Genomic DNA, 12,760 nt, shown 5'->3' with positions numbered 1-12,760 from the left:
CCTAAAATGGAGGTCCCCGGGAGAGACGGAGGGATGCCCGCGTCCAGGGCGCAGGGAGTGCGAGATGATTGTCCCTTTCCGCCAGCAGCAGCAGGTGGGCGAGAGACAGGCCTTGGACATCTGCACGTCTCCGGCCCGGCCTCCCTGCCACCAACTAACTCCCTGCCAAACGGCGAGGGAAGGGGGAGGCGGGACGACGGGGGTAGCCTTTCTCTAGAGCCGAGGTACTGGGCAAGAGCTGCCAGACGGAGAAGCAGCTATACCGGAGTCGGTCTCCGGACCCCACTACATACCCTTCCCGCCCCCGGCCGTGAATGGCCGCCTCTTTCTCCCGGCTTTCCATCCGCAGCTCCCCCTGCCAGGCCGGTGGTGGTGGTGGACTGTGCGGGTCCCCTTACTCTTAGCACGCACTTTAGCACCCGCCCACGCTCCATTGTAAACGCTCCGCATTGCCCAACCCAACCCCTGTTTGTTCAGCGAGGCGCTGGCAAGGCAAACACACACAACTGAGTCACAGGCAGAATTCTTGCCCACGACGGGCCACACAGAAGACAAAACAGACCCCCTGCCTGTCTCTCCACCCCGCGCCGCCACAAGCCACAGACGCACTCGAACTCTGGGACAGACAGGGGCGCTGGTGAACCAAAACAGGGGCGGGCACAGTGTTGGGCACCCCACTGGAACTCAGTAGATCAGGGACTTCGTGGCCTTTTATAAAATTGGGCCACACGCAATCCGAAGCACAACCACACAGCTTCCCGCGATGACTTTCACAAGTAGGATACACTTTATTTCCGGAGCTTCAGTCCCCGCACACTAACCCACTCTGTACCCTCGGACACACTTGGCGGCTGGACTTCACGCACGCGCGCTAACTCCTCCCCTCCGTCAGCTCTCCCCCTGGCTCCGCCCCTCAAGTGGACATTCGGCGAATCTCTCGGTCAGCCCCGCCCAATCCCTCCATGCCTCCATCCCTAATTGGACGCTGGCCTCTATTGGCTCCTCCCCTCGGCGACGCGGCCCCGCTTCCCTCCGAGTCACAGCGCCGAGGGGGTGGGGCTGGGCGGGGCGTCGGCTCCCTATTGTCATGGAGACGAGAAGCCGACGGCGGCGGAGGCGGGCGCAGCCGGGCTCGGTTGCCTGCGAGCCGGCTGAGACTGAGGCCGAGCGGCCGGGCCCGCTCGATCGGGAGGGAGCGCGCAGCTGGCCAGTGGTGGCTTTGCGGGCAGGCAAGGGAGCTGTCCTCTCGGGCTCCAACTAGGCCGGGTGGTCGCGGGGAGCGTCCCCGCCCCGCTCCCTTCGCTCCCGCCTCTCGCGGCTCTGGTGCTCCTTAGCGCCCGCCCCCGGCTCCGCCCGCCGCCGCCGCCGCCGCCGCCGCCGCAGCCGCCGCAGCCCCTCGCGCTAACTAACGGTCGGTAGCGGCCCGCGCGCGCCGCCCGCCGGGGGCTCGCGCCAGCCACGAGGGAGCGTCCGCGGCCCGCGCGCCCGCGCGGCGGAGGCGAGGTGAGTCCCGGGTCCTCCATCCCGCCGAGTGCCCGCCCCCGGTCGCGGCCGGGACTCCTGCCCCTCGAGCGGCGTCCGCGTCCCTTCGTGGACCGGATGGACGCGGCGGCGCCCCGCGCGCCGCCGGGCCCCCGGCGGGCATGGGCCGGGTGAGTGTCGGGCTGGCCTCTCCTGAGGTCCCGGTCCGCGGGCGGGCGCGCGTGGGCGTATCCCCTTCACCCACGCGCGGCCCCTTCACCCTTCTCGGCTCTCGTCCAGGATGCCGTTTTCTGAAATGGAGCCATGGAGGTTTGTGCCACCGAGAATCGGAGTCTGTCACACAGACAACCTCATTACATCATTCTGCCACTCTGGGCTGCTAGGCTATCCGCCCCCCCCCCACCCCCCCACCCCCCTTTCCTTTTACTGTCTTGTTTTTGGTGTCAAGGACTGGAGAGAATCCTGAAAGATTTTGAAGCATTTGGAATTTATGGTTCTGTTGCTGTGGTTGTCACCTCCGCTCTGCGTCAAATTTAAGACTCATTTCTTTAAGGATGTCTCTATTTTCTGCTTTATTTGCACATTGATGGCTCTGCTGCTCGGCTGACCACAGCCGCCTGGCCCGGCGTCTCAGACTTGTGTTAATACGTGAAATGGAAGAACTGATCATTAGCAGGCAGATGGGATTCAGATAGCATCTGGCGGGTGTTCTTGGCGTTCATGTGAAAGTTTTCACGTTTTTGTTGACAAACACGAGGTTTTTACCTTTTGATCTTGGTCGTGGTGACGGTTAAGGTCCCCTCTCCCTTCCCTTTCTTCTCCCGTTTGGGAACCTGCTTTCTCGTTAGCTGTGGTTTCACTAGTCTCTGGTCACTGAAGCTTTCTCCCCCAGCAGAGGTGGGAGCTATCTCCCTCTTATTTCAGATGACCAAGATGACTCTTTTTCTTACGGGGCGGGGCGTGGGGGGATTACCCTTGCGTTTGTACCTTTCCTGAACATTTAACTCACACTAGGGGTAGATGTGCCCTGATTGTTTTTTGACGTAGGGCTTAAAAGGAATTCTGCTCTTAAGCCTCCCTAAAGGTTTATTGGTTTGTCGTGTCCGCACGGATCCAGTTATGCCTCACTCTTTACATTTAAAGCTTTTAAAATAAGATCCACAATTGTATTGCTAAGACCTGGCCGCAGACCTTGTTTTTCGAGTTGGGGCTATACAGTTGTCCTTGTGCAAATCAAGTGCAAAAGAGGTGATTCCTGTTTATTTGGCGTCATAGCTGTTTACAGTTAAAACTTTAAAGACTCCGAAAAGTAGGTCTGCTGTATTTTAAAGGTCTCATCATTCTTGTGGGGGAGAGACACAACACCGGCACCAGGAAAGGCAACAGATTGCTTCTGTCATATCGCTTTGCTGTTTTGGAGTGTACTTAAAGGATTATGATTGATAAGGCTGTCTTGCCAGTGAATGTTGACACAGGTGTGCATCGTTATCTTCATTAAGATCCTGAGAACACGTTGTCTATAAAATGGTGACATAAGAAGGGCGGCATGTTTTGGTACAGTTTTGCTTTGGGAGAATTTAATTGCACTTGAAACGCGTCTCTGAGCTTCCAGATTTTGTGAGCACTTTGGCAACAGAAGTTTCAGAGAGGAAGGGTAGGTTCGTGTTAAGTGCTCTGGCATGTGGCAATGCTACTTGTGGCTTTTTGGCCAGTGCCTTTGTCAGCTTTCTTTGTGCCTCATCTTTGTGGAGTGATGGTCACTAATTTCGAAAGAAAAGCACAAATGGGACAGCCTCGTGTGAAGCACACATTTATTAGTGTGCAGAATCAATCTATAGACGGAGGCGCGCTTAATGTGCAGAATCAAGGATCTAATTGAATTGTAAATGTATGAGAAATTCATGCCACTTTATATTTGGGGAAAACCGTCTCCTAGAATGTTTTAATGGTGTAAAAGAGTTTCTCTCTTCATATTATCAAGTACTTACTTACCTTAGTTGTTTATGGAATGCCTTTTTTTTTTAATTTCCAGAAATAGAAACAAACAAACAAACAAACAACTGTTTTGTTTCTTCCAAAATGTTGTCCGCAAATTCGAATTATGAGCCAGTGGAAATAGTGCATTTAGCCTCTTATTAGCTTAAGGATCTGAACCATAACCTGGGTGACCACTAAAATAATATTACTCTCCTTTACTTCCAATTTCTGAATGCAAAAACACTAGCAAGACGGATGCTGCAGATTATATTACCCTTGGCTTACCCAGCACCTAATACCCTTTAACATAAGTATTGCATTAAGATCCCCGCCCCCCCCCCCCTTTGTAGCTCATGATTTCCTGGAAGCTGGCTGTCCATCAGTGTGTGTGTAAGATGTGTGAGTGTTTTTCTTTAATATTCAAACTCAATGTGGAAAGAGGCAATGACAGTGGAGGAGGCCAGAGGCGTATGATCGGAGAAGCCAGGTGGAGTCACAGCTCCTTCGTGACTCCAAGGATAATTAGCTGGCTAGAATTACATGGTAAAGTAAAATCAGAGAAAGGCTTATTTAGATGTGTTTGCTAAAACTAAAAAACAAGAGCATTAATTTTGACATAATTGCTTTCCTCATCCCCCAGCTCTCCCCCTGAAGACTTTTGCTCTGGCAGCTCAGATCAGCATCCCTGTGCTGTTGTCCGTGTATTCTTTTCAAATTTTATATGCTGTGTTAAAAGAAATCAAGTGCAATCGTGAACTAATTGCCTATTGTCTGTTGTAATGAACAGCACCAAATACGTGTTCACATATTTTTGCATTATAGAAACCTTAGGAAACATGTAAGTTGATAACAGGCAAGTAAATGCAATCACGTAGTCGTCAGTGAATTAAATTAAACGTGGCCTTTAAAAATAGAAATACGAATCAGCTCTGAGATAGCACGGCCTTTTTTGTGGTGTTAATAGCTCACTATCTGTGTGTATTTCCCTACAATTTCTACATCCGATTGGCTCCTTTATTTCTAACACCTTTTTGGTATATCATTAGCTGTTTTGTAGAGAATAGTTCTGCTTCAAAGATGCAACCGATGTACCTCCAAGAAGACGTACGATCCCGGAATTGTTTTTTTCTTGTTCAGTAATGACTGTGGTTTGCTGTCACAACACAATTCTGAAGTGTGATACTTCTAACTTACGTCCACATAAATGTGCAGAATTTTTATAGCTAGAGTATACCTAAGCACCAGTTTAGCTTGGCAAATTAACTTAGACGCTTCAAAATTGAAAACCAGTATATTCTAATGCAGTTTGAGTTTAAATCTTTATTAGTAAGGATGCACTTAACATTTGTTCAGGAGAAGGAAATGTAATTTTCTCCTGCAGTTGTCATTTACGTAATTCATTTTTTCCAGCCTTTTCTCGGGCTAATGATATTCCACACCTTGATACAGCCTTTATTTGTTTATTTGGCATAATATGGAGTGATACCTTGGAGGAAATTAGATTAGGTATTCATACCTAATATCCCCAAAGTATTTAACTAGCCTGCTGTGTTTCTTTAAACAGAATCATTTCCATTTTTGTGTGCAGGTTATAAGTATGATGCTTCCCTAATACACTCAGATGTTTTCAGCCAAGTTGACTTCTGAACTATGGGTTTCCTCCAAATGTTGGCTGAATTTTTTCCTTACGTATCCCCAAGCTCATCTGCAAGTGAATGTCTGCAACACAGTGTGTGCGTGAAGTAAACCCAAAATAGCCTCCGTGTTGGTTTTACCAGAGTATTTATATTGGTAATAGGACCTAAGTCAGAATACAAAGAATGTCACTTGAGGCCTTTGATTATTAAAATTTTACTAAATGCATTAAACATTCAGTAAAATAGAAAAATGTTTGGTTCGTGGAAATACACTGAGTAATTTATTTTTAATGATGTCATTGGATGGGGAAATTTATAAACTCGGTGCTTTTCTTGAAAGTCAAGACTGGGCTTCTATTTGATAGAAATGGAATCGTTATTTAAAGGAAATGATCTGTTTATGCCAAATTAGAGTTTTTTGATTATTTTCATTACCCAGCTCTTTTAAGAATAAATTTAATGGGAGTATCAGCTCCAGGCATGAATACTAAACCCCTTTAATGCAAGGTGTGTGTAAAACTTGTCATTTCTCATCAAAATAGGGGCTGCTGAATACAAGCAGATGAGAAAAGCAGGGGAAAAAATTGTTTTGCAGAATATTTGTGTCGTCTATTGGGGAGAGCAAGGGACTGGATTCAGTGATAAAGAACATTTTGCTAATTAAGTAAGAAAAATGGTTGTATGACCAAAGAAAAAAAAGACTAAAGAGAAGGCAACCCTAGTGAGTACAACAAATGCTTCTCTGAAAACTTTCAGAGAGGGTAAAGTGACTTTTAACAGAAGATAAAGCACTATACAATTATTTTTAATTTTTTTTTCAGCGTTTATTTATTTTTGGGACAGAGGGAGAGCATGAACGGGGGAGGGGCAGAGAGAGAGGGAGACACAGAATCGGAAACAGGCTCCAGGCTCCGAGCCATCAGCCCAGAGCCCGACGCGGGGCTCGAACTCACGGAGCGCGAGATCGTGACCTGGCTGAAGTCGGACGCTTAACCGACTGCGCCACCCAGGCGCCCCAATATACAATTATTTTTAAATAACACAGTGCATTCCCCTATCTCTGATTGGGTCTTACAGAGACGAGGTGTCAGGTGTGACCAAAAGGGGACGCATCACAACAAATTCGAAAATACACAACCCATATGTAAGGAAAATGTTAAGCAGTGGGCAGCCTGATTCCTCCTCTCTGTTTGCCTTTAAAGCCTAAACTTTTGTGTTGTTGTTTTTATCCACGTGTAAAGTTGTTGAATTTAAAAGCCAGAGATTGGGCGAGTCCCCCCCCCCCCCCAAGCCTAAAATAGGAAAAATCTAAACATATATGCACATTGGTTTTGTTTTCTGTTGTCAGCCAAGATTTATTATGAAGATTCGTATTTCATGTATATTAGTGCTGTCCAGATGTCCTGAAACTCGTACCCCTTTTATATCACATGGGGGGGGGGTCCCCGGTTTAAAAAAAAAAAACTACGAAGAAAACACGTCCTTTCAACAGTAATGAGTTCTGGTTGATTCATTGAGAAGGTTGTACTAAGTGACCTCCAGTGGAAATAGCGAGGGTATGCTTTCTGAGAGATGTGTCATTCAGGAACAAAATCAATTGAAGTATTGGTAATTAAACTGTAATTCCATGAAGGAAGGAAGTGGCGGGAAAGACGCAGCTAACTATTGCTGTTTTTCTTTTTAAGAATCCGCAGTTCATAATGGAGCTAACTGTACTGGCTGTCGGAAGGAGGAGATTCTGAAGATAGGGAGGTAATATTATCTCTTTTAAGAGAATACTTTCCTCTGTAATCCTGAGCCTTTATTACATATAAGAACTTTATCTACCAGACAGCAAAGTCTTTAAATGCGGGGTATGGAACGATCTGATTTGCCCGTGCTGAGTTGTGAGCTGCCGCTCCCAGGGCTGCGGGCTGTGCCGGGAGAGCTGAGAAATCTCAGCCAGGCATACTCAGCACCCTTAAAATAGCTTCTTTCTGAGAATTAGAGCCGTGATGGTGGCCTCCCCAGCGCAAGCAGACATCATTCTGGTTTGTGGCTGGTGTGCGTGCGTCCAGCGTGTTGCTTCGCCGTCTTCCGTGTTGCCTTCTCTGCAGGGCGATATACTGCCAGCCTCGACCAAACTCGGAGCGGGAGACTTGGCGGTTGACAAGTGGCTCCAGAGCTCTGCCAGGGAGCGAGCCGGGCCCAGCCTGGGCCGCTCCAGTGCAGGGGTGCGCGCGCGCGCGCACACACACACACGCACACACACGCACACGCACACGGGTCCTGTTCCTCGTTCACCCCTTTCCGTCCCTTTGCATTTTCCTCGTAATCCCGGGCTACGGGTCACATTTTCCTTTTCCTCTCACTAGGTTGGCTTGCTGCTTCCTCTGCAGCTGTTGCAGAAATTCACACGGAATGGAGGCCTGGGTTGTGTTCTGGATGGTATCTTTGATAATTGACCCGTGTGTTATTTTTTGTCATTCTCAAACATCCAATGTTAGGGTTAAAGGACGAATCTAAGATCCTCGAAGAACAAAATTCGTGCTCGGTTTGTATCAATAAGAAAAGCTTCTGTCTTCTCGAGCCGGGTTGCCATGTGGAATATGCAGGTGAAATTAAAAACGGGGTAAAACCCTTTTATAAAAGACCAGTGACTGTGTCTGAGAATGTTTATATAGGCTTAAGTTGTGGAATGGTATTTCTATCTGTTTTCTTTCCTTCTTAAGACAAACGATACACTTTTCTAGTCACCAAAAATATCTACTTCCTGAATTATACTTATGGAAGGATATTAATGGGACAATAAGGGGTTTCATGGTGTCCGTCCGATTATATAATTAGGAAATCGGTAAGCAGTGTGGTAGCTGAAATCAAGTTCTTCCATGAAAGGGGCTAGTGTGCATCTAAAAAAAAAAAACAAACCTGCAGAAAGAAGGCTCTTTAATCTTTAAATCGTACGATGTATTTGGTTAACACAACAAGAAAGGGAAGTATACCAATCTCAGATTCTTGTATTGATGCCTAGGTAGAGGTTGTAAGCCAAGGAAGCCGTTAAAATGCCGCCTGGAAAAAAAATGGTGATATCAAAGTGATTACTTGGAAAGCAGTTTACATTTACAAAACGATTCACTATTATGACCTTGACCAACTTTTACACTTCAGACACTCGGGTTATTACTTCCGTTTTTAAAATATCAGTCTATAGCTGGTGTGCAGAACGCAAGGGTATTTTCGAATTGACTAGGTCGTGCTGGTCGGCTTAAAATCAGCTACAGTATTACAAAGTTGAAATGTAATATGTATTAATAGAAGGAAAATATAAAATTTAATATCCGGGCAACGGAGACCTCTAAACCTACTTTAAAAGTATAATCTTGACATCTATGACACTATTTTTTGTCTTTGTTATATGGGTAGAATTATGGATGTTCTACAATCCAGATGTCTTATTTATTAATGCTAAATTGTATTCTCCGTAACGGACATTTGAAATAAAAGGTGTAGGTGGGAGAGTCAGATTTTGAGGCACAGGCTAATTTTTTACTAAGCATTAGTACGGAGAAAAGCCGCCTTGATTAATGTAGGCCTGTGAGAGAGGGCAGGTGAAAGTGTTTTCAGCTGAAATTTACTAATGCAGCAACCATTTAAATTAAATGTTTGTTAACATAACAGCGATGGCGTTTTCTCCTCCTCCTCCTTGTGGTTTTGTCCAACTAGATGTTACAGTGGCAGTTGCACTGACTGTTAAGTGTTTAAATGATGACACCATTATGTGAAGTGATTTCGAAATGAGAGATTTCAGCCAAGAATTACATCTGCTCCCATCTCCTTCAAATCATACTCTCTGGCAGTACAGATTATGATTGATTTGTTTGTGACAGATTGCAGGAAACAGTCATTGATTTTTCAATATTTTACCTTAAAATTATTTACAGTTGTAACCATGGGGAGGTATTTCCATGGGCTGTCAGCCCTTGAAAGACTGGGATAATATTCCCTGCTCTCTGACAAGACAAATTACCCGTAATGAGTGCAGTAGCTGAAGGGTATACTTTTATTTTAAAATATGTCAATAACCCCAGTGACTAAACGAATATTGATTTAGCATAATGAAGCCTGAGTAATGTGAAAATGAGCTTTTTCCAGGAGCCTGGTAAAGACTTTCTTTTTAGCTGGTTGTAAGAAGCTTTTCATTCTTTTCCACGAGCTCGTGGAGATAAGGAGTTTTCTATGCAAACCTTCAGGAGTGATAGTGTTTGTTTGTGATAACAACCAGGGGCCAAATATTTTGCCCTTCCTCTTATCGATCCGTTTTTCACATCTTATGTGGAGTCTTACCTTTAGTCATGGAAGTTGATTTGCTTGATCTTCTCTTTTACCCGACTTCGTATTTTATTTTCACAGGTGCGACATATTTTGCATTAGCACCTCCAGTACCGAATATTAAAATATAACGATGTGTACAATCATTCGTGGATGACATGATAATTATCTTAAGACATTTCAAATGGGTTATTGTAGTATTTAATGTGCCGTATTTTATGGTAGAATAATTCCCAGTCCCTGGACATCAGCTTGCTTTCAGTGGGAATGAAGATTAATTTACTCAGGCATCAGTGCATATTTTCGTTTTTGTCCGACTCCCCCCCCCCCTTTTTTTAAATGGAATTCTCAACTTTTTATGGATGAAGATCCCATTACATAAGGTCTTTCAAACCAGCAATAATAGGAGAGAAGTATATAGCTGTATCTTGTAGTCCATCAAGGAGCCTGAAGACTGGGTGCGTGAATAAGTATCTTCATATCTAACTTGGTAAGGAGAAAATAGGGTAAACATTGCTGGTAATACATAGCGGAAAAGTCAGTACTTGAACAAGACGTCAAACTGATACTCATGGGAATCCAGTGTATTTTCGGAGAATTAGTAGTAATAGAATCTTATTAAAAGCAGTAGGCAAAGTCCCTTTAAAAAGTAGAAATGAGGGGCGCCTGGGTGGCGCAGTCGGTTAAGCGTCCGACTTCAGCCAGGTCATGATCTCGCGGTCCGTGAGTTCGAGCCCCGCGTCGGGCTCTGGGCTGATGGCTCAGAGCCTGGAGCCTGTTTCCGATTCTGTGTCTCCCTCTCTCTCTGCCCCTCGCCCGTTCATGCTCTGTCTCTCTCTGTCCCAAAAATAAATAAATGTTGAAAAAAAAATTAAAAAAAAAAAATTATCTTCGTTATAAAAAAAAAAAAAAAAAAAAAAAAAAAAATAAAAAATAAAAAGTAGAAATGAGTTCCGATTGAAAGAAAATTCAAATGGCTCTTGGGGAGTGCTAGTTCTCTTGCAGGATGCCATTGGAAATGTTACAATAAAAGGAAAAATATAAACATCTCTTTCGATGGAAAAAAGGATAGACTCTGGAACAAAAAATTATCGTCGTCCCCCCCCCCCCCCGCCCCGCCCCAAGAATTTACCTAAGGGTGTGGAAAAGAGATGATCTTTGTCCTCTGTCTCAGTTTGCTCTACAGTAGACGCGATGCTTTAGAAAATACTCACCCCGTGGTTTCGGATGCTGTAAGATTGGATTTCTCCATCCCCGCCCCCCAATTCTTTCCCTCTTTCTATAAACAGACCTTTGAAAATAGAAATGTGAGGGCTACACCATCATCATATATGAAACCGGTAGCCCAAATTCTTCAGTCACTAATTTGCTCTGTACTTTTTTTGAAGTTGATGTAGCATCTGTTCAACTTACCCGTAGACAAGGCGATGTCTGTAAGGTATGCCTTCCAGAAAAAGAAATGAATATAGATTTTATTTTTCCCTCAGTAATTTTTTTTAAGGAAAGCGTATTTTTTTTCAGACAAATCGAGGCTAAGGAAAACATCTATATTGTTGTTTAGTTTATTTTGGAATTAAATAATGAAGGTATTGTCGTCAGCACCTCTTGACCCCATCGTGTAGTTTACACGTTGTGTTCATCTTACAGTGTGTGGGTATAGCTCCTTACGTGAATGAAGTTCTGATAAATACGTAGATAGAGTGGAGCTTTTTCTGGGGAAATTACTCTCTTCTGGATACTAGGCCCTTCTCCATGTTTATTTCCCTTGAAAAAAATACCCTGCCGTTGTTCTTCTTTAGGGAAAAATTATTTCCGTAGAGTGTTTTTAAATCATGCAAGTCATTGCCTGGGGTTGGCTAAAACCTTTATTTTTTGAAAGATTTAAAAAAAAAATCTTTCTCGTATTTGTATCTATTAAGATAAACAGTTTACTATGCTACGGTGCATACCAATCTAGTTAATTTTTTTTTTTTCCAGAATTCATTTTGCCATGTTTGGTCTGACCTTCTATGATAGCTTAATGTAGGAACAAATTAGCATATAATTCTATTTTCCATGTGACCTCAACCAGTCGCAGAACCATACCACCACTTTTGGAGGGCAATTCGATAGCATACGTGGAGTGTAGCATTAAGTGTTTGCAAACGTCCAGCGCATCCTGGCTAACGTGATGTCGAAAATGTCGAAGTTGGCAGTTAGAGGAAATACTCACCCTTATTACTAAGGTATTAAAACGCCTCCTAAAGGTAGCTATTTAAAAAAAGATTTTTTAAATGTTTTTATCTATCTTTGAGACAGAGAGAGACAGAATACGAACAGGGGAGGGTCAGAGAGAGAGAGGGAGACACAGAATCCGAAGCAGGCTCCAGGCTCTGAGCTGTCAGCACAGAGCCCGACGCGGGGCTCGAACTCACGGACGGTGAGATCATGCCCTGAGCCGATGTCGGACGCTTAACCGACTGAGCCACCCAGGCGCCCCAAAGGTAGCGTTTTTTAACTAGTATACGTAATTGATGAGCGATTTGTCTTCTCCCAAGCACAAAGCAGCATGGCAAAGTTCAGTGCGGTGGGTGAAGTTTGGGATACTAGACATTGACAAGGACAATGATCATGACAACTAAATGGATTTTTTTTTTTTCTTTCAGATTCAGCTGTCGGTCTTTGAAATTTCCTGTGGTCTGTTCAACCTGGATGCAGAGGACATGGAGCAATCAAGTACGCAAGAGGTCCAAGCGTGTTTTGGATGTTCCCCTTGATAGACTGCAGTATTTTTCCGGTTAAGACCCTCAGCTGTCGTGCAGAAGAAGGTTATTCTCTTCTTGGTCCATCCAGTTTCCTTGAAATGCTTAGTATTGTAGAGTATCACCAAACAGTTTCTGTTTTCATCCAAGCATAGAAAGAATAAAATCAATTCTATACGTTGACTTCTTTTCCAAAATGTCTTTCTTGGATTGAATGGATGTTTCTACTTGAAAAAGAAGGTTCCAAGAAAAATCCCTGTCTCCATCATAGCGACTCTCCCAGCAGTCCAACATCAGTTTCAAACGTAACTCTGTTACGCTGAGGGGAGGAAAAAAAAAAGGCTTGCAGGGTATCCATTCATATATTTCACTGCTCTATATTAGTCCCCCTGGAATGGAACATTCTCCCCCAAAATAAATTAGCTCAACTCGGATACCAGAAGATGCCGCCTTAACTGGCAGATCATTTGTTACAGTGTTTGAATATTTGATTTACGTAAAGAAAGGTGCCACCCGGTGCTTTCGCAGAGTTATTTGGTGGCCTTGCCATTGGGAAATTCCTTGTCGTGGCCTGGGGCAGCGGTAGGAAAGTGGGAGGATTCCTCTGGCCTCTGC

General features: G+C 44.7%; 1 long non-coding RNA gene across 2 annotated transcripts; it reads left to right on the top strand.

The window, feature by feature from the left end:
• The first annotated feature begins 1,101 nt into the window (after positions 1 to 1,101).
• LOC102900068 lies at positions 1,102 to 12,328 on the top strand. Of its 2 annotated transcripts, none has more exons than XR_002738450.2 (3): positions 1,102 to 1,503; positions 6,782 to 6,848; positions 12,050 to 12,328. It is a non-coding gene; the product is annotated as an uncharacterized LOC102900068 (long non-coding RNA). The 2 variants fall into 2 exon arrangements; XR_891177.3 differs by lacking the exon at positions 1,102 to 1,503 and adding an exon at positions 1,652 to 1,791.
• Positions 12,329 to 12,760: the final 432 nt, after the last annotated feature.

This window comes from Felis catus, chromosome E2 (assembly GCF_018350175.1).
Source record: "Felis catus isolate Fca126 chromosome E2, F.catus_Fca126_mat1.0, whole genome shotgun sequence".
Lineage (NCBI taxonomy): Eukaryota > Metazoa > Chordata > Mammalia > Carnivora > Felidae > Felis > Felis catus.
The sequence above is the reverse complement of the archived record's forward strand: the minus strand, read 5'-3'. Positions and strand labels throughout refer to the sequence as shown.